The sequence below is a fragment of the Zalophus californianus genome, chromosome 7, assembly GCF_009762305.2.
Source record: "Zalophus californianus isolate mZalCal1 chromosome 7, mZalCal1.pri.v2, whole genome shotgun sequence".
Classification (NCBI taxonomy): domain Eukaryota; kingdom Metazoa; phylum Chordata; class Mammalia; order Carnivora; family Otariidae; genus Zalophus; species Zalophus californianus.
Genome location: NC_045601.1, coordinates 69,359,161 through 69,381,744, shown reverse-complemented (window position 1 = coordinate 69,381,744; position 22,584 = coordinate 69,359,161). Strand labels below are relative to the sequence as shown.

At 41.7% G+C, this 22,584-nt stretch overlaps 1 protein-coding gene across 7 annotated transcripts in view; it reads right to left on the bottom strand.

The window, feature by feature from the left end:
• Positions 1-22,584, bottom strand: part of BACH2 (BTB domain and CNC homolog 2) — a 363,517-nt gene that overhangs the window by 123,659 nt on the left and 217,274 nt on the right. The window contains exon 1 of one of the 7 annotated variants that reach the window (XM_027603997.2): positions 18,889-19,052. The exons of the other annotated variants lie outside the window; for them this stretch is intronic. The gene's annotated coding sequence lies outside the window, so the exon portion shown is untranslated. Of the gene's footprint in view, positions 1-18,888; positions 19,053-22,584 lie in introns of those variants that run through there. 7 annotated transcript variants of the gene reach the window in all.

The window sequence follows — 22,584 nt, the reverse complement described above, 5'->3', positions numbered from 1 at the left end:
CAGGACACACAGAATTGACATTTGGCCTCATGCCCCCTGACGGTAGGAGCTGCATGTTTTGTTCATCACTGTACCACAGGGCCTCTGGCAGGACTTGGCACACTACAGTTACATAGTAACTATTAGTTGTATGCCCTTCCCTCAAAGATTCAATTCACGAGTTTAATTCAGTTCCACAAAAGCTTGTATGGAGTATCCACCAGGTGCCAATGCTGAACACTCGGGATGGACAGAGGGAGGGGGAATGGTGCCTGAGGAAGGAGCTGGTACTGGTATGGTGGACTCTTTTCCCAAAATGGCTGCAATAATTTGCTCCTGTAATACAGACTCTTGGGTTGTCCCCCCCACCTCCCCCCACCCCCAACCCTGACTCTGGGCTTGGCCACAGGATTTACTTTTACCACAGGGACAATAGAAAATGTGATGCAAGCAGAGTTGAAAAATGCTTATACATTGAGGCTTGCCCTCTCTTGCTGCTTGTTGGAATCCTGACACCACCATATGAAGAAGTCCGGGCTGGCCCCTCCTGGAGAATGAGAGACCATGTGAAACAGAAATGAGCATCCCAGGAGCAAACCAGAGCCTGCCAACCACTGGGCAAGTAAGTGAGGTCACCTTAGAGCAGGGTTGGCAAACTTTTACTCAAAGGACCAGAAAGTAAATATTTCAGCCTTGCAGCTTATATGATCTCTGTCATAACTCCTCACCCTGTAGTGTGGAAGCAGCCACAGACCATCTGGGGGTGGCTGTGTTCCAATGCAACCTTACTTACAAAAGAAGAGGAAGGCCTGTGGGCTAGTCTGTCCAGCTCTATCCTAGATTATTCAGCTCCAACCAAGCCAGTCTGAACGAGAAGTACTGCTCAGTCGGTACTCACAAAATTGTAAGAAATCATAAATGTTTATGGTTTTAAGTCACTATGTTTGGAGGTATTTCCTTACACAGCAAATGCTAACTGATAAAGCAGGTACAAAACACATAAGGCTTATAGGCCTCGTTTCAAGGCACTTAAAACCCACTTGTGGAAGTAGAACACATGTACACTTAAATAACAAGATAAGGCAGAATGTGAGTAAATGTCAAAATGCATGTTGCAGGGTAATTAGTATCATAAAGGCTGATAAAAGAGAAAAATGAGTTTGGACAGAAAATAGAATTGGGCAGATCTTAATGGATGGGTAGAATGTGACCTGTTTGCTACCCAAGCAATTCTGTTTCTCTGTCACTGAATATCTTCATGCTGTTTGTTTTTGTGTCTACATACTTCAGACTGAGGCCCCCCTGAGGGCACAATGTGCGTTATTTTCTGTCTTCTATGTTTCCAGAGCCTACCCCAGTGGTTGGTTCACAGCCAGGCTCAATGTGCACTTACTGAACAAACCAATAAACCCAGAGCTGGAGAGGAGGAAGGGCATTTATGTCAAAAAAACAAACCTCACAACTAAAGGGAGAGGTAGGAATCTATGTGCTCTGTTCAAGAGAGAAGACCAGAGGCTCAGAGAGAGGATTTAGACTGGGGTAGGGGGGAGTAGAAGGTACAGCTGGACACATGATTCTGGAATGGGGGGCAGGGGTGACAAGGTCAACTAAAGGACCCTGAAAGTCAGGTATGTGGTTTAAACCCAATGTTATGGACCGAAGTGACCAAGTTGGTATTTATGAACATTAATTTGGTGGCAGAGAATGTGGCAGATTCCAGGCAGGAGGAGTGAGAAAACACACCAGCCCAGGAGTCAGTGGGAGCACATGGGGAAACTCAATAGATCTATGTTGCACTGGAACCAAGCTATGTATAACCCAGGACCTCTCCCTACTCGAGGGGAAGCATAAGACCACCAGCGTTTTGAGTGAGGCTGCCGCGATGCCAGAGGGGCAGTGTCCAGGCTTTGCAGTAGCACAGACCAGGGGTCTGAAGCCTGGGTCCCTCCTCACTAGCTATGTGACCTTAAATCATGGACATTGCTGGTGGGGGTAGAATTATAAAAAGGGCAGGTGACTGCATAGTACCATGCCCCGAATAGAGTAGACACTCGTATGAACCCTAAGTATAATAAAAGCATCATGTAATAGGGAGCACGTGAGTGGTATAACCCAAGTGTTCTAATAGTAGAGAGAAAGGAAAGCCACTCTGGGCTGGAACTGTCGCTCTGAATTTGAGAGTAAGAATGCCATTTTGTTTGGTAGTAAAAAGGAGTATGATTTTGACAAGTAGGGGAAGGGGAAGGTCTCTCCAAGAAAAGAGAGTGGCATGTGGAAAGAACACAGATGAAAAGTAAGCCCATGTGTGGAATGCAATGGAATTTAGCTTGGCTTGGGAGGTGTGAAGCGAGGCTGTAAAGGTTGGTCAGGTAGTGGAGTGGCCTGAATTCCAGGGTGAGGAGTTGGCCATTATTCAATAAATAAAGAGGTGCTGCTGAAGGATCCCAACTAGACAAATGATGTGATCAAAGTGATGTGTGAGACAGATTAAACCAAGGACAGCATGCTGAGTGGCAAAGAGGTGAGAGACAAATGCAAGGTCAGACGTGAGGTAATGCATGCCCATTGCAGGGGTGGCCAGAGCAATGGGGCGGGGGGTATGTGTATGTACAAGAGGCTACAGAGAAAGAAGAGATCGCATCCGGTGAACAGTGTGAGTGGGCAGGGAGAAGGCAGAGCTGAAGTTCATTACATGACCATGGACTGATAGGGTGATGTGCTCATTCATTCAGCCAAATTTCCACCGAACTTTGTTCGCTGTGTGCCAGACACTGTTTCAAAGAGTGGATATACACATATGCAAAAGACACGGTCTCTTGTCTCTGTCCAGGGTCGGGGCTGGGGGGCAACAGACGTACACAAATCATTCCAATGGACCGTGATAACAGACTGTACATGAGATACTGTGGACACAGTGGTGGCACACTCGGGGTTCATCAGAGAATAACACGAGCATTTCTGCATCAATGAAGTTACCACACATTCCAGGAAAGAATGAAAGGACCTACCAAACCCAGAGTAAGTAGAAGCTTAGTGGCTAAATCACTGCACTTTCACCTTTGAAAGACCATCTGGAGGAAGGTTAGATTGGGGGGGGTGACCTCATAGAGGAGGTGGCCTGCCAGGTGTGCCAGGTGGACGAGGTGGAGAGGGTCTGAGAGAGCAGCAAAGGCATGAGAGCGTGAAACCACAAGGTACACAGAGAAACCTCAAATCGTTTGGTGTTGCCAAAGGGTAAGGTGTGCATGTGTCCAGCTGTATCTTCTGATCTCCAGCCTAAATCCCCTCTCTGAGCCACTGGTCTCTCTTGAACCCATTACACAGATTCCTACCTCTGCCTTCACTTATTAGGTTTCTCACCTAAGTGTTCTTCCCTCCTCTCAGCTCTGGCTTGACTGGTTCATTCAGTAAACATGCATGGAACCCATGTAATGTTCTAGACCCCTGGAACATAGAGATGAAGATGGAGGGGAGCGGCAGGAGATGAAACTAAGGAAATTTGCAGGGGCCAGACACACACGAGGTTATAGACTGTGTTAAAGAGTTTCGAAGGTATTGGTTCATGTCTGTGATTTAGAAGGATCTCTCTGGCTTCACGTGGAATAGATGAAAGGGGGTGGGAAAGGCTGGAGACAAGATGGTCAGCTGGTGCCGGACCGAAGGAGGAGACTGCAGAAGGACATTGATCGGAGAGGTTTCAGGTAGTATTGGCAGGTGTGGAGACCCCTTGGATGCAGAGCGTGTAGGGGAAGGATGACTCATGGGCTTGTCTGATGGGTGAATACGGAGGCATTATTCTTAACAGAGGGAATGGGAGGGTGAAGTGACAAGTTCCAGTCTGGACAGATGGAATATAAAATCCCTGCAGAATGTCCAGCAGGCAGTTCAGTATAAAGCACCGGAGGGAAGTGGAGCCTGGAATGAGACAGTCAGATTTTCGGCATTTGGGTGCTAACTAAAACCACCTAAGGTAGGTATAGCTATGGAGCACCAGTGTTTAAGAGCGAAGAGAGAGGAAGAGGAGCTGCAAAGGAGGCTGGACTAGAACGATGCTGGAAAGAATAATATCAAGCCAGGAATGCCTGTTCTTACATGACAGCTGGCTTTGACCTGGAAGTCTGATGTGCATGTTTATTCTCTATGCAGCCTTTAGCACAATGGCATCCTAGAGCTTATCATGAGTCTCTACCTTCCAAGAAATTTGACAATTTAGGATAAAGGTAGTCAAATAAAAGGACAGGACAGTGACAAAAGCTGATTGTTCTTTGATCTTCTTGTTCCAAGGTGATAACAACAACAACAACAACAACAGTTAAATAATAGAAAATAAATCTCTGCACATTTTTTCATTGCTTTCCCACATTCTATAATAATTATTGGTTTCATGTGTTGTCTTCTTCATTAGACGATGGAGTTCCTGGAGCAAAGACTACATCTTACTCATCATTTTAGTTCCCAGAGTCTACCATAAGACTTGACACACTCGTTCATTCCTTCAGCAAATATTTATTAAGCACCTACTACATCCCAAGCATAGTTTGAGGCCCTGGGGACACAGCAGAGAATTTAACAAACATTTCTTCACTAATGGGGGTTATAAATTTTAGTAAAGAATGTGGGAATCCAGCAAATCTAGCAGTAAGTATAATGTTAGTGGCTAAATCACTGTACCATGTAGGTTGTTGGGTAAAAAGAGTTTCTGTGCATACACATCAATACACACACAGGAGCTCCAGTAGTCACTTTTCCTGCTGCAGGGAGAGTTTCTTGAGATCTCTGCATTTGGTCTGCCCTCCAAATGTAAACAAAATCACTTTCCTTATTCTGTGTTCTAGAACTTTTTCTGAGGTCGTCGTTTGTTTGTTTCTCCTCTCCAGAGTTAAAAAAAAATTCTGAAAAGGTCCAAAATAGCCATTTTTATACTGAATCAAGTTAATGAGCTTAAAAATGGGGGTATTAGTTTTGAGACTGAAATGGAGCATGACATGGTACTGAACACATTTGCTCAAGCAAACATTCACTAACATCTACTCTTTGTGAGCCCACGTCAGACCCCACTGATAACAGTACTGATGAACTGAAAGTCCCTGTCCTCAAGGATCCTTTGATGCAATACGAGGGATAAGACAAATATAAGATACATGGTCAGACAAAACTAGGATTCTCAAATATGTCTTACTTTTTCTTTGCTCCTTATCCTGCTTCAAAGGATAGGTTATCTCCACCAGATATACCCTTACTCCCAGGTTTACCTGTCAAATAAATTGGTACCTGCTACCCACGTCACAACTATTTATATATGTCTTACATCCACTGCTGGTGGGGTCTGAGCTTTATGCAACCCTGCATGGGCAGTGTGGTGGGCACTGAAGATAGGAACAAAGTGTTGTGGAAACCCAGAGGAGTAGAAGTTTAAAGCTCAGATATCTTTGTATTGGTGTATGAAAAAACATGCATATTTGTGAACAAGACAAAGGTCCAGAGAATTTTCTGGAAAAAAGGAGAAAATTATTTCTCTTTTAGGATGTTGCAAGTTTCCTTTAAATGGAATTTGGCAGTTGACTAAATTGCAGATAGCAAATGACCTCAAGTGTTAGGCTAAGATTTTAGAAACCCATAAATATACTGTGAAAAATAAAACTGACATTGTTATATTCCATAATAAAATTCCTTACATGTTTAGCACCTTCGTTTTCAAAGTGCTTTTGTATACATCTCTTCTTACTTGATTGTCAGGACAACCCAGGGGTGCACACAAGGCAGGCATTTCTCCTCCTGACCCTTCCACAAAGACCCGGAGGTCCAGGGAGATGAGTAAATCAGTTGGCAGCTGCTGGGTCATAGGCTGACCCAAGAACAAGAGCAATGCTCTTCCCACTAGGTCAATGGCCCCAAAGAAACATTATGATCAGCAAGAGATGGGGGGAAATAGATTTTTTTTTCTTTTACTTTCCTTAGAAGGGAAAGAATTCAGTTTTCTGATTAAAAGTCAGAAATGACCAGAGGGGTAAAGTTGCATTTTTCTGCTAAATAGCAAGTAACATAGCTTAAAGGGAGAAAAATCAGAAGAAATGTGTGTTCTAAGGGATGTACCCAGAGAATCTGTGGCTTCCATTTTGACTTCTACAGAGATGAAGATAATTAGCATCACTTTATCCAAATTTCCATATGTAGCGATGTTTCCCTGGATGCTCATGGCAATCATTAAGTTGTATTTAGTGCATGTAGCAATTTACACCCCCCCGCACTACAGCTAATATGATTTCCTTTCTTCCCTTGACTGTTTTCCTTCTTTCTCTTCCTCCATCTTGCAGCTTTTACTGTCCCTCCTGTGTTGCTGCACTAGACCCTGTGAGGATGGCTGGGAATACAGAACCATAGACGAAATGAGCCACTCTTCCACCTGCTCAAATGGCAGAAGAGTTACCAGGAAGGCTGAGGGCAGGGACCCTACCACTCACCTAGTGTCTTTCCGGGGCCTTCTGCTGGTCTTAGCCAAGCACCTGTGTCCTGAGCATTTAGTGGATGGGTGGATGGACGGATGAAAGAGATGTCTGAACGTGGACAGCGGGGCTCTAATTTCTGACTCGGTAAAACGGCTGGAAGTTCCCCTCCCCTGCCCATTGCTTTTTCTGTCTCAGCAACCCCCTTTCAATGGGAACGACTGGGAACAAGAGAATCAAATTGGCATTCTGGAGCTCTTTATTTAGCAATTTGCTCTGTCTGAGTTAATATATGGGTTAGGTTCCCTGTGAACGACACTCTCCTAACTCCTGCAATGTCATAGAGACACTCAGCTGCTGTGTGTCTGGCAAATTAATGACTACAAGCCCAAGGGATGGAGGGATGGGAAAATGTTAACATTTGAAAAAAATAGTAACTTTAAGCAAATTCAGAAGAAAATGAAAAAGGCCTCCTCCTCCTCCCCCCAAGCTAACCTCTTATTTTGAACAAAAAATGGTAGGAAATAGTACTTTCAACTTTGTGCTTATCAGGACAATCCTACCCAGAATGCAGAAAAAAAAGAGAGAAGAGGAAATTAGACGGCCAAGAGAAGAAAACGGTAGTGGGAAGACGTGGAAGTAGAAGAGGAAGGAAGAACCCAGAAAAAGCGGAGAAGGCAGCTCCGTGCTGAGATGACGGGGCAACAGGAGAGGGTATGGGCACCGGGTCGAGTCTCAGGGGGCAGGTAAAAGAGCCTTCCGAGGACCTGAGCAGCAGAGGTGGGTGAGCTGGGATGTCCTTTTCCTAGTCTCCTAGCTCCAGAGGGTGAAATGAGGCTGACCATCCAGAACACCTGCTCTGTGGCAGGCACTGTGCTTTCACGTGTGCCATTTTGTTCCATCATGCTGCTTGCGGCAACCCTGCAAGGAAGGCAATGATGCCCATTGCGCTGGTGACAATGCTGAATTCACAGGCCGTCAGTGCTGGAGCTGTGGCTCTGGACAAGTACCCGTCTATGGATAGCACGTTGTAGTCCATGAAGGACTGACTCCCTTACCTTATGTAAGCCTTAAGGCAACTCTATGAAATGAACATTATTTCTATTTTGCATGGCAAGACGTGGAGACTGGAGGCTTTGAGGAGTCACTCACACTCACACAGCTAGCGAGAGGCCAGGATGCACGTGAACTGGGACACAATCCAGTGCTCCTTCCGTTTCACCATACAGACTTCCTGAGGAAGTAGCCAGCTCCCTGCCCTGTACTCCATCCCCAATTTCAGCCTGTACATTGTGAGCCCATGAGGGCTGAGCACCAGATCAACAAGGTACCACGTGGAGGTTGGGCTGCTGTCCCATGGTCATCCTGACTGTGGCTCTGCATGGAATGGGGACTCTAAGTCTTAAAAATAACCATAGGGTCAGATGATCTAATAATTCAACTACTGGATATTTACTCAAAGAAATAAAAAACATCAAAAAGATATATGCATCCCTATGTTATTGCAGCATTATTTACAATAGCCAAGATACGGAAGCAACCTATCCATCAAAAAACGAATGGATAAGGACTATGTGGTGTGTATGTGTGTGTATATATAATGGAGTGTATATGTGTATGTGTGTGTACATAATGGAATATTACACAAGCATAAAAAGGATGTGATCCTGCCATTTGCGACAACATGGATGGACCTGGAGGGTATTAGGCTAACTGAAATAAGTCAGACTGAGAAAGACAAATGCCGTGTGATTTCACTCATGTGTGCAATCTAAAAAAACAAAACAAAACAAACAAACAAAAAGCAGAATCAGATCTATAAACAGAGAACAAACAAATGGTTTCCAGAGGGACAGGGGGTGGGAGATACAGGGTTCCAATAATGGAATGAATAAGTCACAGGAATAAAAGGCACAGCACAGGGAATATAGTCAATGATAGTGTAATAGCGTTGAATGGTGACAGGTGGTAGCTAGTTACACTCGTGGTGCGCATAGCATAATGCACAGAGTTGAGTCACTGTGTTGTACACATGAAATTAATGTAACATTGTGTGTCAAATGTACTCAAATAAAAAAAACAGAACTCTCCGTAATGGTAAGGTATTTGGTTTGTGCTCCCACACAGTGCGGGAATCTTGTTTATAGCAGTTCCCAAACATGGCCCCAAAACATAATGATTCTCATTCCACTAAGGGGGGATTCATTACTACAAAATGGGGCCACTGGTTCCACAGCTAGCTAGTTCTAGCCACCAGAAAATTATTGTTCTGAACCCAAATCTCATTCTCTATAACTCCTACCTTTGGTTCTGCTTTTTCTAGAGTGACAAAGTCTTTCCTTTATCTAAGCACAGCTGTTGGGTCTCCCATTCTTATTCTCTTCTGGCCATCCTTCCTCAGTTCCTTCAAACACTGGTTATAGGACACACTCTCCGATGGCCTTTCCATTCCTGATCCCTGTTCATGAACTATACTCAAATTTGTCTATTTCCCTTGCCACATGTACTATTAAAATTGTTTGAAATGCAGTTAATGTGCTCTAAGTACTGTGGAGTCCAATGAAATCATTACTACTCTTTCTCTGGACATGTGACTACTACTGTCACAATTAGGATAATGTTAGCTTTTTCAGCAAACGCTGTGTTGGGGAGAAAGAGAAATAAACAAGCTCTTGCAGTAAGGCATGATAAGTGCCGTGAAGAAGGCAGGCACTGTGCTGTGGGATCCCAGAAGACGGGCAGCTAATTCAGCCTGAAAGAAGCAAAGAAAGCTCTTGGAGATGATGCTTGAACAACTCAAAGCAAGAGTCAACCAGGTGGAGAGAGTGGAGGAGCTTTCCAGGTAGATGGGAGAGATTTTGCAAATATGAGCTGGCATGAGAGAACATGGCAGGACTGCTCCCCTACCCCACCTCCCCATGTCTCCTCTTTTCGATTCTTTTCTTCAGTTTTCCTCTGGCTTCGCTTCCTTCTCTGATGTTCTTTTCTGTCAAGGAAGGCCTGGAATAAACCAAATTCTCCTATTTTAATAAGTATCTCCTGTGTGGCGTTTAACATTCTTCACAGAACACCAGTGTACTGCAAGTATTAAGTGAGCATTAAATAGCCAAAGCACTGGCAATGTTACGGTTATAAGTATTGTGACCCTGGTCTTCTTTTCAGAGGCCGTACTTCCATTTCAGTGGACTGTGTGATTAGGGTTGAAAAGCAAATGGTGCCTCAAGTATTCAAAAGTGGCCAAGGTTCCTTCAGAGGGCTGAGGTAGATCACAGCACTCGGGAAGGACTTCACAGGAGTCAGAGGTTTTGCCTCTTTATCAGCAGACCTATTGTTCTCTTCAATGCCTCTAGACAGCAATGCTTGAAATAAGGCATTTAAGGATCTCTAAATTCTTGTTTCTAAGGTTATTATTCATAAACTCTTACCAAGACTGTTTTCTCAGACTGGAAAGCAGACAGGCTACGAACCTCACCTTGGCAGGGGAATTCAAGAAACTCAAGATGTGGTAACTCATCCACCTGTTATTTCCTTCTGCTTGTTCCTTCTCTGCCTGCAGCCTCTCGGTCATCCAACCCCCTCCTCTGAAAAGTGCACAACAACTCAAGGCTTCCCTGAAACCTCTGACAGGTGAACAAAGAGAAACACCTCTCACAAATCCAAAATATCAAAGGATAGAAGAGAGAACAGAACCCTTCATAAAGAACCCTAAACATCCCACCAGAAAGTCCCAAACAACCCAGAAAAGTGAGAATAAAACTATCAAAAGCTGACAGAGGGTAACAAGCATTATTTCCAACCCACATTTGTCCTTCTAAAAAAAGCCAACCAACTACTGAAAAAAACCCCTGAAATGTATGAAATCTAACATCGTTAACATATTTCCTGTCCTCACATAGCTTATAAAAAATGTTTCTGAGCTTTTCCCTGGCTCATTTACAATGACGAGAAGAAGCAAAAAGGAAATGCAACAGATGGGACTACCATCTTCTCTCGCAGTGATTTATCTTTACTTGAGGTAGCTTGGGCAAGCTTTCAAAAATTTCTCAGATGTACCAATAGCTTATTCCCGGTCCAGAACAATGAAGATGAGGTTCCCTAAAAAAAAAAACTGTAGGTTATAAGCCGTGTTTACTACTATCTATTTTTGTTATTTCTAAAAGAGATCACCTCAGCTTCCCCCCAACCCTCCTGGTACTGACTCCATGAGGATCTAATCTGGTGCTGATTTAGAACTGACAGGTGGTACATGCATAATTAAAGATGACCTAACACAGAATGCTCTCATTCCTGGCATATTTCAGACACTTAAGCAAAGTAATTATCAGTAGGCAATCTTTTCTGTCAACAGAGATAGAGATGAAACATTTCTTCAATTAAGAGGATTTTGCAAGGATGCTGTATATATATCCATCTGCAAATACTTGGAAGTTTTTACAGTATAATAATAGTAAGCCAGCTCAGTGGAGCACCTTTGGCCAGTGAAATCATGCTCCTCCCTGCTCCCTTATCCTGGAAGGTCACATTTTAAATATCAGAATCATCAAAATAGGAACAATTCTGAGCTACTGTCAAGAGACCCCGATCCAAGCTGATAAGGAGATCTCTGCATTTTCCTGCCATCGCCCTGTTGGGGTTTGCAAATATACCAAACCTTCCTTTAAGGCTCAAAGCGAAGAAGGATAGGGTTCAAATAAAAGTAAATTCAATTAAAATTTCCCTTTAAAGCAGGCTTATTCCCTCATCAGGCTTCACCAGTGTCAGAGGATTTAGAGAACTGTTTTCAAGCCTTAAAACTTCATCTAGAATCTAAGTGATTTAAAGGAATTTTTTTCATTTTGAGGAAATAAATATTATTCAAAGGAAGAAGGGTCTTGACAAAATGATGGATTTCCCATTTCAGGTGAAGGAGGGAAGAGGCACTGCATTTCTTAATAGAATACTGTATTTTTTTTTTTTACAAAATATACTGCATGTACTTTATATAAATGAATGCATTTTAGCTTTACTTAGAACAGAAATTGCCTTAATGTTGTAGCGAGACAAGTGATTTTCGTTTCTTTTTTTAAAGAGTGGTTTATACATTAATGGGTTTCTTGAAGCCCATGTAAAAACTGCCTTCCATGAGACAGAGAACTTCACAACGTTTGTGGTGCATATTTTGCCACATTTCACAAGGGGTCTGATTGTTTAAATTCTTATATCCTTATGTCATATGTGAACAAACGACCTTATTGTTCATTTGAACATGTCTTTATAGGATCTCTGGTGGTGGAGCTGGTGTTGTTGTTTGCATTTTTTTCCTCATCAAGTCAGAACAAAAGTCTCTTTTTCTGCAGCACTGGGAACTCAGGGGAACACTGCAGTGTGGCAGCAGTTGTCATTTGGAAACACCATAATGATAACTTAAGTGAAGTGCTAATGTTAATGGGTTGACTTCTGATGAGTAAATCAAGGTCTACAGAAAAGTTTCTTCTACAGAGCAGGCTTCAAGGTAATGTAAAATAGAAGCACTTAAAAGGACAATCGAGAATCATCCAATAAACTATTGAAGAGGTGGGCCTGCTGGGCAGCCAGAGCCAATTCCTTCCAAGATGTGTTTCACTTGGAAGACACTCCATTCAGAGTATCAGGAAAAATATCAGTCGTCTTCGGGGAGGTGGTGAGGATGGTAGGATTGTTAATGGGAGATTCAGCAAGACTCAAAGCTCAAGTTCATTATTTTCTCAGAACTAAGAATAGCTTCCAAATGAATACTCACAATTCTCCACAGACCTATATCTCCTAAGGAGCATCCCCTTTCTCCCTTTCTGATTTTAATGTAAGAAAAAGAAGAGAATACAGTCAGACATGGGTAGGAGGGACAAGGAACCTCTACAGAATGGAGGAGCGTCTAAGCCAGTTCCATTCTAGATGCTGTTAAATTTCTTCCATCAGGTTCAATTCAGAAAAACCCAAAGATGTAGTTTGATAGCACGTTGCATCAAGAGGCCAGGACAAAGAAATATATTGCATGTGTACTATTGTGGCAAACAACAAAACACTTGTGATTTCCCAACTGATGTCACGGATAAAGAGAAAATAAGATATAAAGCACATACTGCCATCAAAATAAACTTAAGAAAAAAGGAAAAAATTCTGGTGAGTTTATTTAGGGAGAGACTCTCATTTCCCATACAGCAAAGAGTCCTAGACTTTTGTGCAGCTTTAGTAAATAAAGCAAAGTCTATAAGCACAGTCTGTATGCTGAGGATGGCACATGGCACTAAGACATTTTATATCATGTTATTCACAGTGAGTTATTATTTTAGAACCATCAACTAACATTTTTTTAAGTGGGCTCCGTGTTGGGCTCAACGAGGAGCCCAAACCCATGACCCTGAGATCAAGACCCGAGCTGAAATCAAGAGTCAGACACTTAACCAACTGAGCTACCCAGGTGCCCCCACCAACCAAGATTTTTTTAAGGTGATGGTACCTTACATAAAACAGAAATATCAACTATCTTATTGTTAACCTAGGTTTTTCCTATCCACCCTCAAAACTAGTTTTCCAAGTTTTACTTGGAAACTTTACATCTTGGTTTTACTAAGTTTTATGCTTTGGATGAATAAAATAAGACTGTAAGTATAGCTATAAAATAAAGACTAAAGCATACAGATGATATGGATAGAGTATATTTTAGAAAGAATAAAAGTCAAATCCAAGATATTATTATTATTGCCACTGTTGCCTATTTGTGTCCTGTTTCAGAAAGGTTGCTTAAAACCTGCCATCTGGATGCCTTACGGAGACATTCTGCAGAATACTATGTGTTCTTCCTGTTAACAAATTATCAGAGATGCTTGTCAGGTTTATTTCCCTAAGGACAATGTACAACATATTTAAGAAAGCCAGAAAGGATGTTGTTTCAAACTCTCTATCCGCGAAGAAGACACTTACTTTCTGTTCAGAAGTGACCATGTTAATTCCAGAGCACTTAGAATTGGCTTTTTCAAGAACTGACATTGGAGGTCAAACCAGACAAAGGTGACTAGCGCATCTTCAATGACTCAGAAGGCAGCAGGACAATCAATGCTCTTAGTCTCTTCTCCTAATATTTCCCTAGAGATAGTCTGACAGATGGACCAAAAAAGAGGTGGTCTCACTTCACTGCAGGGGGATAAAAGAAAATAGAAGGGAAAAAAATCGTTTTTCTACACAAATTGCACTCCAGGAATCAACTGTTCTTAACTGTGAGTTCTTTCACAAAACGAAATGCTATGCGCCAGTTCAATTTGTTTCCCTTAGGGAGGGAAGGTGCTGAGAGGAAACAGTGTCAGGAGAGGATTAAAGAAACATATGTTCTTATTAAAGCAGGGTTTGAAAGGAAACAATGTTACAGAGAGAATGATGATCGCATCCTAACAATGTATGTGGAATCCTCACTAACAGAAAAGAAAATAAGGGCAAGCTTATACTGAACATCTAATACACTCAGTTACAAACAACAAGAAAGACATTCCAACACTAACCAATTAATACAAATCAACTTACGTTTATTCCCTTGCGATTGACCACATAACCTAGACCCCAAGTGGACATGATGTGCTTTTACAGGTACGCATTTGTAACTTCTGTGGACTAACTAACAAAGGAGAATACCAAATATCCAGGTAGAAGGGAAACCAGTGACTTCCATCCCTGCAGCCAGTTGGACTGTAATACCTTCCACTTGGTGCTGACAGCTTTTTCCTCCCTCCTCTCATTCCGATACAATGTTGTCAGTAAAGTAATTTACTGGAGTGGAATTCCCCGGGGACCCTGTGCAGCACTTGGTGACAGTGTCATTTATACTCCATAGTGTCGTGGCCTGACACTGATACATCAGCCTTCATCCCTCATTCATAGCAGAGCATGCAATTTCACCTTCTGCTGTGCCCTTCTGTAGTGTGCGCGTACAAATCTACTCCATTCCGCCCTAATTACAAACCTTGGCTAAAATGCTCTCATTAGATTTATATTTCTCACTCCAAATGTCAATCTTATTGAAAATTCCGATTTTCCCGAGGATTCATCCATTAGCAATAAACTCTAAAGCATTCCATGACTGAGTGCATTAAACCAGCAATGCGGACATGCACTTAAAATACATCATTAGAGTAAATCTCCATTGCAAATGCTTTACATTATTCAACCAAAGGAATAATGAGCTCAGCCCAGCCAGTACCCTCAAATTGCACATGAAGGATAGGTTAAAACTGGCTGTTATCCAGGAAGAAGCACACGGTATATCAATGGGATGGATTTCAGAGTCTCTGTCATTCCTTATGAAGGTGTGGGAGGAAATCACAGCCACAGCCTCATTCATCACCTTCTTCTGCCTATGGTTTTTACAGAAACTTCAGTCTATGGCAAAATACGATAAGGCAGGCAGAGATAATGGGGAGCGTATGTGTTCATAGAGGGGACTAAAGCTATATCTGCAATGCCAAGAACTTTGTTAGTTACCTCAAATGATTTGCTCTGTCTAAAAAGCATTCTTCCGAACCATGAGAGACTATGGACTCCGAGAAACAAACTGAGGGTTCTAGAAGGCAGGGGGGTGGGGGGATGGGTTAGGCCAGTGATGGGTATTAAGGAGGGCACGTATGGCATGAAGCACTGGGTGTTACATGCAAACAATGAATCATGGAACACTACACATCAAAAACTAAAATAAATAAATAAATGAATAAAAAGCATTCTTCCATTTCATTCAACAGAAAGAAATTTAATAAGCAGCACTGTCTGGATACACTGTAAGAACCTGGGCACCATTCTAATGAAAGACAGATCTTACTGGCAAAGCTGATCTGAGAAACATCTTCACCCCAGCCTGTTGGGTACTAACATTAAAAACCCAGAAAACCCAATGATGATGTTGATATATAAATGACAAGTTAGAAGTTGTATCTGTCAGTGAGTAGGACAGACCATAAAAAAAAAAAAAAACTGGAGAGAAATTAAAAAAAAACAACAACCAAAAACCAACTAGCAAAATACATCAATTGATAAAACCAAGCCATCACTGTTTTCTATCACTTCCATATTTTAATTCCTTAGCTTATTGATCCTCATTTATCACTTCTTGTCAGGTCCCAGGTGAGGGAAAGTCAAGGTGTAGTCATAATTTCTTTTTTAATTTGATAAATGAAAAAACTGTATCCCGGGAAGGTCATGGAGGAGGTTGAAGGAAGAGTCTGATGTGAACTCTTAGCATCTAATACTAAAGGTTAACCAAAGAAACTAAGTGATGCCTATGCAATTATGACCTTATTATGAAATATAAAATATATCCACTTTTTTTTTTTTTAAGTAGGCTCCATGCCCAGCGTGGAGCCCAATGCAGGGCTTGAATCACAACCTTCAAGTCAAGATTTGAGCTGAGATCAAGAGTCAGACACTTAAACAACTGAGCCACACAGGCACCCTTATATTTACTTTTTTTTAAAGATTTTATTTATTTATTTGTCAGAGAGAGAGAGAGCAAGAGCACAAGTGGGCAGAGCGGCAGGCAGAGGGAGAGGGAGAAGCAGGCTCCGCTCAGCTAGGAACCTGATGTGGGACTCAATCCCAGGACCCTGAGCCAAAGGCAGACACTTCATCAACTGCACCACCCAGGCGTCCATATGTTTACTTTTTTTAAATGGAAAAATTTGGTGGGCAGAATGACTCTTAGAAGGGCAGGAATACACTACATTAAACAGTAAATAATTTTTAAAAAATAATAAAAAGTAAAAGAAGCAAAAGTAATTGTTTTCTGCCTGTCAGTATCTGGTCATCTCTAGGATTGACTAGTAACCAGAATTGTAACAGATGCAATATTTTCTGTAGGGAATTATACCACCACGGAAACTAATTGCTCCTGAAGTTTTGCCCATTCCCACCTGAAATATTTAAAATTGTACTTGATTACACCATTAATGCTCTCTCTTTCAGAATGTATATCAGCAGGTACTACAATTAACATGCACAGATGTTAGAACTGAAATATCCATGTTTAAATAAAAAACATAGCGAGAAGGTAAAAATAACTGAATATGCTCAACACAGTTCTAATCTTAAAAGGAAAGAAAGGCTTACATTGTGCTGGTTGAATGGTAAAATAAAGAAATACCCCCCAGATGGCATCGGTAAACCTATGAGGAATCAAACTACTCTGTAAATGACCTGTAGCTTTCTGACTGAGAAACAATGAACAAGAGGCTGATTGTGTGTCCATTTAATTCCAGAATTTGTACGCCAAGCATAGAGGGGGAACCCCCAAGTGCCCTAAAATTCTCCAACATATTCCTATGTTGCAATGGCACAAATAAGAGTAACAACCCCATCATTTTATTAAGTGCTGGCTTTGTGTTTCATATACGTTATTTCATTTAATCCCCACAACAAACCTATGAGGTAGGTACTATCCCTGTTCCCGTTTTCAAATAAAAACAACCAGGCTTAGGAAAGGTTAAGTAAACAGATCAAAGTAGCACACAGCTAAGCTAAGATTTGGTCCTGAGTCCTCCTTCTCCCAAAGCTCTTGCCTTGCTTTAACCACCATGCCTTCCTTACTGTCTGCCTCAGTTGGAGAAGCCAATAAGGAATGTGATTTGCAGTCTTCAATTTCCAGAGGCTTCTGCAATGACTGCCCTCTTGACTCATCTCATTTCACAAATTACATCAACCTGAAAGTCTCAGAACACTTGCAGACATTCTCATTCTTTGGAAATGCCACAGCCACTCAGCCAGTGGAATGGGGACAGCACCATCACTGGGATCACGAAGGTACAAGTTTCCCTGTGAACGCTGACGCCACCTCTCTTTGGTGTTTCTTCTAGCCACAAACTGACATGTTACCACTTACTGTGGTTGCAGTAGAGTCAGCAGTCAGAGGAAGGGGAGTTTTTACTTGGTTAACTTCTGCCCCCCCCATCTGTGTCCACGGAGGGCATTCCAGGACAGGCATGCCCTCATCCTTGTCCCCCCCACTTCTCACCAGCCCCATCAATCCACAAACAGAAGACGTGGCTAATCTCTTGGCAACACTGCTAAGAGATCCTTCCCTTGCTGTTCTACGAGTCTTCAAGAAACAACTTTCTAACAATGAGTCAAAAAGATGGATGTTTTAAAAGAGCATTTCAAACAAGGCAATTACTTTTTAAAAAAAGATTCGGAGACTATCACTTCTTCTTTCAACCTTCCATCGACACAATTTGTTTATATATGAGTTGTGTCTTTCTCCCTTTGGAAGGGGAAAATGCTGATAAACTAGTACATGCAGACAAACAACGCAAAAACCTGGCCACCTCTTGTTGCTTAAACAGAGTCACATTTATTTCCCAATGCACCACTTACCAGACAGATGCAAAGATGTGGGCAAGCCAGTCATCAGAATTAACAGAGTGATTGTGCTTGCACTACATATTCTGATTTGTATGAATCTTATTTTTAGCCATGCACAAAGGGCAATAAATGGAAAATCTTATTCTAACCGCTACTTTTTCTGGGCCACCCACACTGCTCCACCTACCGCACAAGTTCACAAATGTAAAAAAACCCAACCCAGGGTTTGTCCTAACAAGGGATGCAAAGAGGCTAAAATGAGTGACATTTTTTCCAGTTAGTGTTGGTACTTTCACTCTTTTTCTGTATCAGGACTTTCAGGGAAAACAACGCTGACTTATCTACAGGCGTTTTCCAAGACTCCATGCTGGTGTGTCGTTCAGCGCACAGGCAAGCGTGATCGGCGAGGCGCTGGCACCACCCTGCCGCGAGCCACATGTCAACCAACTTTCAGCAAAGAGATGCACCCACAAACATTTCTGTACATTCAGGAAGATGATACCTACACCACATTTTGTTTTGAAACAGTGACAGCGTTTTAAAAGTTCTTCAAATAAACCAAAGTGATTATCAGAAGCATAAGCATTTCTAAAACGGAGCAGACTGTCGGAAATGGTTTCACCCAAGTTGGGTCACTATCACTTGCCCTACATCTGCTTTTAGTTCGCGGTGGAACAATGCGCACCAAGGCCCGGTATCCCCTTGCCAACCCCCTTTGCTCCTATGCACCCCCCTCCCTGTCCGCTCTGTCCACAGCCCCCACTGCACGGCCGGCAGCCCACCCAGCATGAACTCAGCTGCGGCGCCAAGCAGCTGATGCTGACAGACAGACGCTTGGAGAGCAAACGAGAAAAGCACAGTGATGAAGAGGACATTTTCTAGGGGCACAGAGAGGATAGAGAGGGGAGTCTACTCTTGATTTACCATCTCTTTAGACTTGTAATGGAAAGTTGAATTATTAAGGTCCCAGGGCGGCAATTAAAATGCTTGTTCTTCCGAGCCCTCTGCAGACCTCAACAGCAAACATATGCAGGTAGTGATCAATATTTAAAAGTCAGCTCAACAAAATAATTAAGACACAAAAGGAGGCAACTCTGAGAAAGGCATCTTTCTTTACCTGTGTGCTTGCTCATTATCCAGAAACTAGAGGAAATGTTCTGTCATCCTCTGGTAGTTAACACACGCCCTGCGGAGCTAACACCTTCTTCCGATAACGCACGGTACTAGGGTAGCCTTGATGAGGTGTATCAGAAAACCCTTTTTGGGTTATAGTCCACTATCGTCAGACCTTCTGACTAGTGCTGTAAAAACACGGGTAATTAAGTGTTATGAAAAAGTGGGTCATACACCACTGAGATACAACCACACCGCCCCCAAACTAGACTCCAAATGACTGTGCTCTGAGGAGGTGGGAGGGGTCTGAACACAGCGAAAGCAAAACTTTTATGTGGTGAGGAGCATTTTGGTTTTCACTGGTTTAGGTTAGAGAAAGTTAATCTCAACGTCAACTACAAACCAAATAACTTTTAATGGGTTCTTGAAATTTTATGACAAATGCTGGCTGTTCATGTAATGGGAAATTCAGGTCCAATGTCATAAACACTTCAAGGGACAGTCTCGGGCTTAAATGGCATGCCCATCACTGAAGAGCGAGTGCTGTGACTCAGTGAAGCAAGGCGGTCAAACTGAAACTAAAGACAAAGAAGCAAATTCTTATTATCCACATTAGCATCTCCTTCTCCTAGGGAGGATCAAAGTACTGTATACCACTTCCCCACACCTGTAGCCAACCAACCCAGGCATTTAACAATCACGGATATTTATCAAAGTGCCCCTTGACTTCGGTAGCAAGAAGGCAAAATGTAGGACCTGAATTGAGCACATTCATTCGTCACTCAAGAGCCACAGAAATATTAATTCAATATATACCACGTCCCGATTATAAACAAGGACACAGAGGATGTGAAGGGATGCAGAGAGAAGAACCTAGAAGAATCTGCTTTCAAAGAACTTCAGTCTTGTACAGGGGAGAAGACCTAGTCATACCCATGCCAAACAAAATCTATTCTAGCAATTGCTTATCATAGACTTCCTATTCTATTGACAAAAGCCTTGCAGATAACACTCCTACAATGTTTCTCAGATGACTCTTCTAACAATCCCTTATTTTTTTTTAAATTGGGGTTTTCTTTCAGTGCTCAAAGTCCTTCCTAACCTTGGCTACATGTTAGGATTCATCCTGATCCAAAGTCCTGGCATTTTCGGGGCGCCTGGGTGGCTCAGGTGGTTGAGCGTCTGCCTTCGGCTCAGGCCATGATGCCAGGGGTTCTGGGATCGAGCCCTGCATCGGGCTCCCCCCCTCAGCGGGGAGCCTGCTTCTCCCTCTCCCCCTGCTTGTGCTCTGTGTCAAATAAATAAAATCTTTAAAAAACCACAAAAAACAAAGAACCAAAGTCCTAGCATTCTCCAACGGGAAGCAAGCCCAATCCCAGGAGCTATAACACCACACCAGAAGAATGTGAAGAGAAGTTTCTTTGAAGGGGGATAAAGGATACAAAGTTGAAGGAAAACTCTGATTCAGAGCACGAGGAAGGATATATTTGAATCATATTTTGTTACCATCAGGTATAAAATTAGAGTTCTACTGGAGAACATATTGTTTGGATTATGGATGGGGAAAGGGGGATCTGGCTAACCAAAGTTTCCCATTTCTGGCAAATTCCGTAGAGCATACTGAATATGAATTTTTAAGTAACTAGAACACAATTAGTTGATCTAACACTAAAACCATCTTGTACATAATTAAATCTTTTATTATTCCAGAGGGCAGGGCCACTCAATAATCATTTTTTTTAAAGTTGTTTCTTTTTTTAAATATTATTTTATTTATTTATCTGACAGAGAGAGAGAGACAGCAAGAGCAGGAACACAAGCAGGGGGAGTGGGAGAGGGAGAAGCAGGCTTCCCGCCGAGCAGAGAGCCCGATGCGGGGCTCGATCCCAGGACCCCGGGATCATGACCTGAGCCAAAGGCAGACGCTTAACTACTGAGCCACCCAGGTGCCCCAATAATCATTTTTTTGACAAGGTGCAGAAATGAAAAAAAAAAAAAAACAGTTAAAACTGATTTCTACTTGATAAAGATAATGGCATGTCTACACAGGTATCTGTTCTTATAAGAGTTGATTAATGTAATTTGAAGTGAGAAAAATAAGAAACTAGGAGATCACTGTCATAGAAACTGATATCTGAAGTCATCATTCCTAAACTCCACCAAATTTGTAGGATATAATCAGTCCAGAGTATTGCTTGTAAATTTGGAATTATTTGATTAACTGAAAAAAGTCTGGAAAAATACACAACAGTATTTAACAGTCAGGTTTTATCTAGGTAGCTGGATTATAGATAATTTATATTCTTAATTCTGTTATTTTATAAATTATGTACAATAAACATATTACTTTCACAATCAGGAAAATAAAGTTACTTCTGTTTTGATGAAAGGAAACAATTAATTATTCTCTGATTCTGCTCTTCCTAGTAATTAAAAACACTTAATACATGGAACCCAGTATAATAATCTGGCCTAGTGACAAGTCAGACATGAAATACAGGAAAAATCTACCAGAAACAATAGATTCCAGCTTCTAGTTAAGTACTACAAGGACTCTAAGACTCCTGCTACACTCCAGAGCTTTGCAAATACAGCTCTTCCTCATCATGATCCATGGTCTGAGCACTTTCCAGATGCTAGGGCCATCACAACGATCAATTTAATCGGGGAGGGTGGGTGGTGTCCTTGTAAGAGTGTGGTGCCCCCACCTGGATTAAATCATGGCTCAGAGAGAGCTGTCACCTTGCTAACGAAAGGCACATCCCAGACAGCATACAAATAATTTCTAAAAGCAATAGGTTGGAAATTATTAGAACAAGTTGATAAACTATTTGTGCTACAACTGATAATCACATATGATAAAGCAGCTTTATAATATGCATGGCTGAGTTTATTTGGAGATTCACAGGGAATATCATTTGAAATTTTTGATTTACATATTAATGTATATTACCATGCTGGTAATATCACCCCTATCTGTACCATTAGGGTATATGCAGAGAATGAAAATTAATTTTGATGATGCCTTGAGCAGAACATAACTGTGAAACTGAATGCTACAAATAAATATATCATACATTCTTCAAAAAAAAAACACACACACACAACAGAACTGGCTTCAAAACTATGCGAATGGTTTTCCAATGACTCTAGGAACTAAATATGTATGTTCATAAAATTATTTTCCATATTACTCTTAATACCATTAATATCACAACTTTTAAAGTGCTTCCAAACATAATAAACATAAGGAGAATATCTGAAATTTAAACTCTGGCACTGGAGAGGCAGTAAAAGCCAAAACCTGCACAGTTTTTCAAGAAGAATAAAAATGGTATATTTCTCTTTTGTAAATCAACAGCTTTAGATTACTAATTAGGGCATGAAAATAGGTGCAATAAAACTTCAGTTAATTGGACTAATTGAGGACCAGAAGATTTTTGTTTGTTTCAACTTTCTGGTTAATTGACAGACAGCTAGGAAATGCTTTTTGTTGAAAATATTTCCAAAGCAGTTTCTTTTCCTAATTTTAAAACATTTAACCATTCTCAATGATTCAGCAGGTCAGTGTCATTAGCTACAGATATCCTCCAGGGTATATTCTCCATCTTTACTAAACCAAAGCTGTCTTGTTTTCTGAATCTCTATTTCTGAAAAAGGGAAGTGGGATGTGTGCGGTAGGTAGGGTGGGGTGTACAAG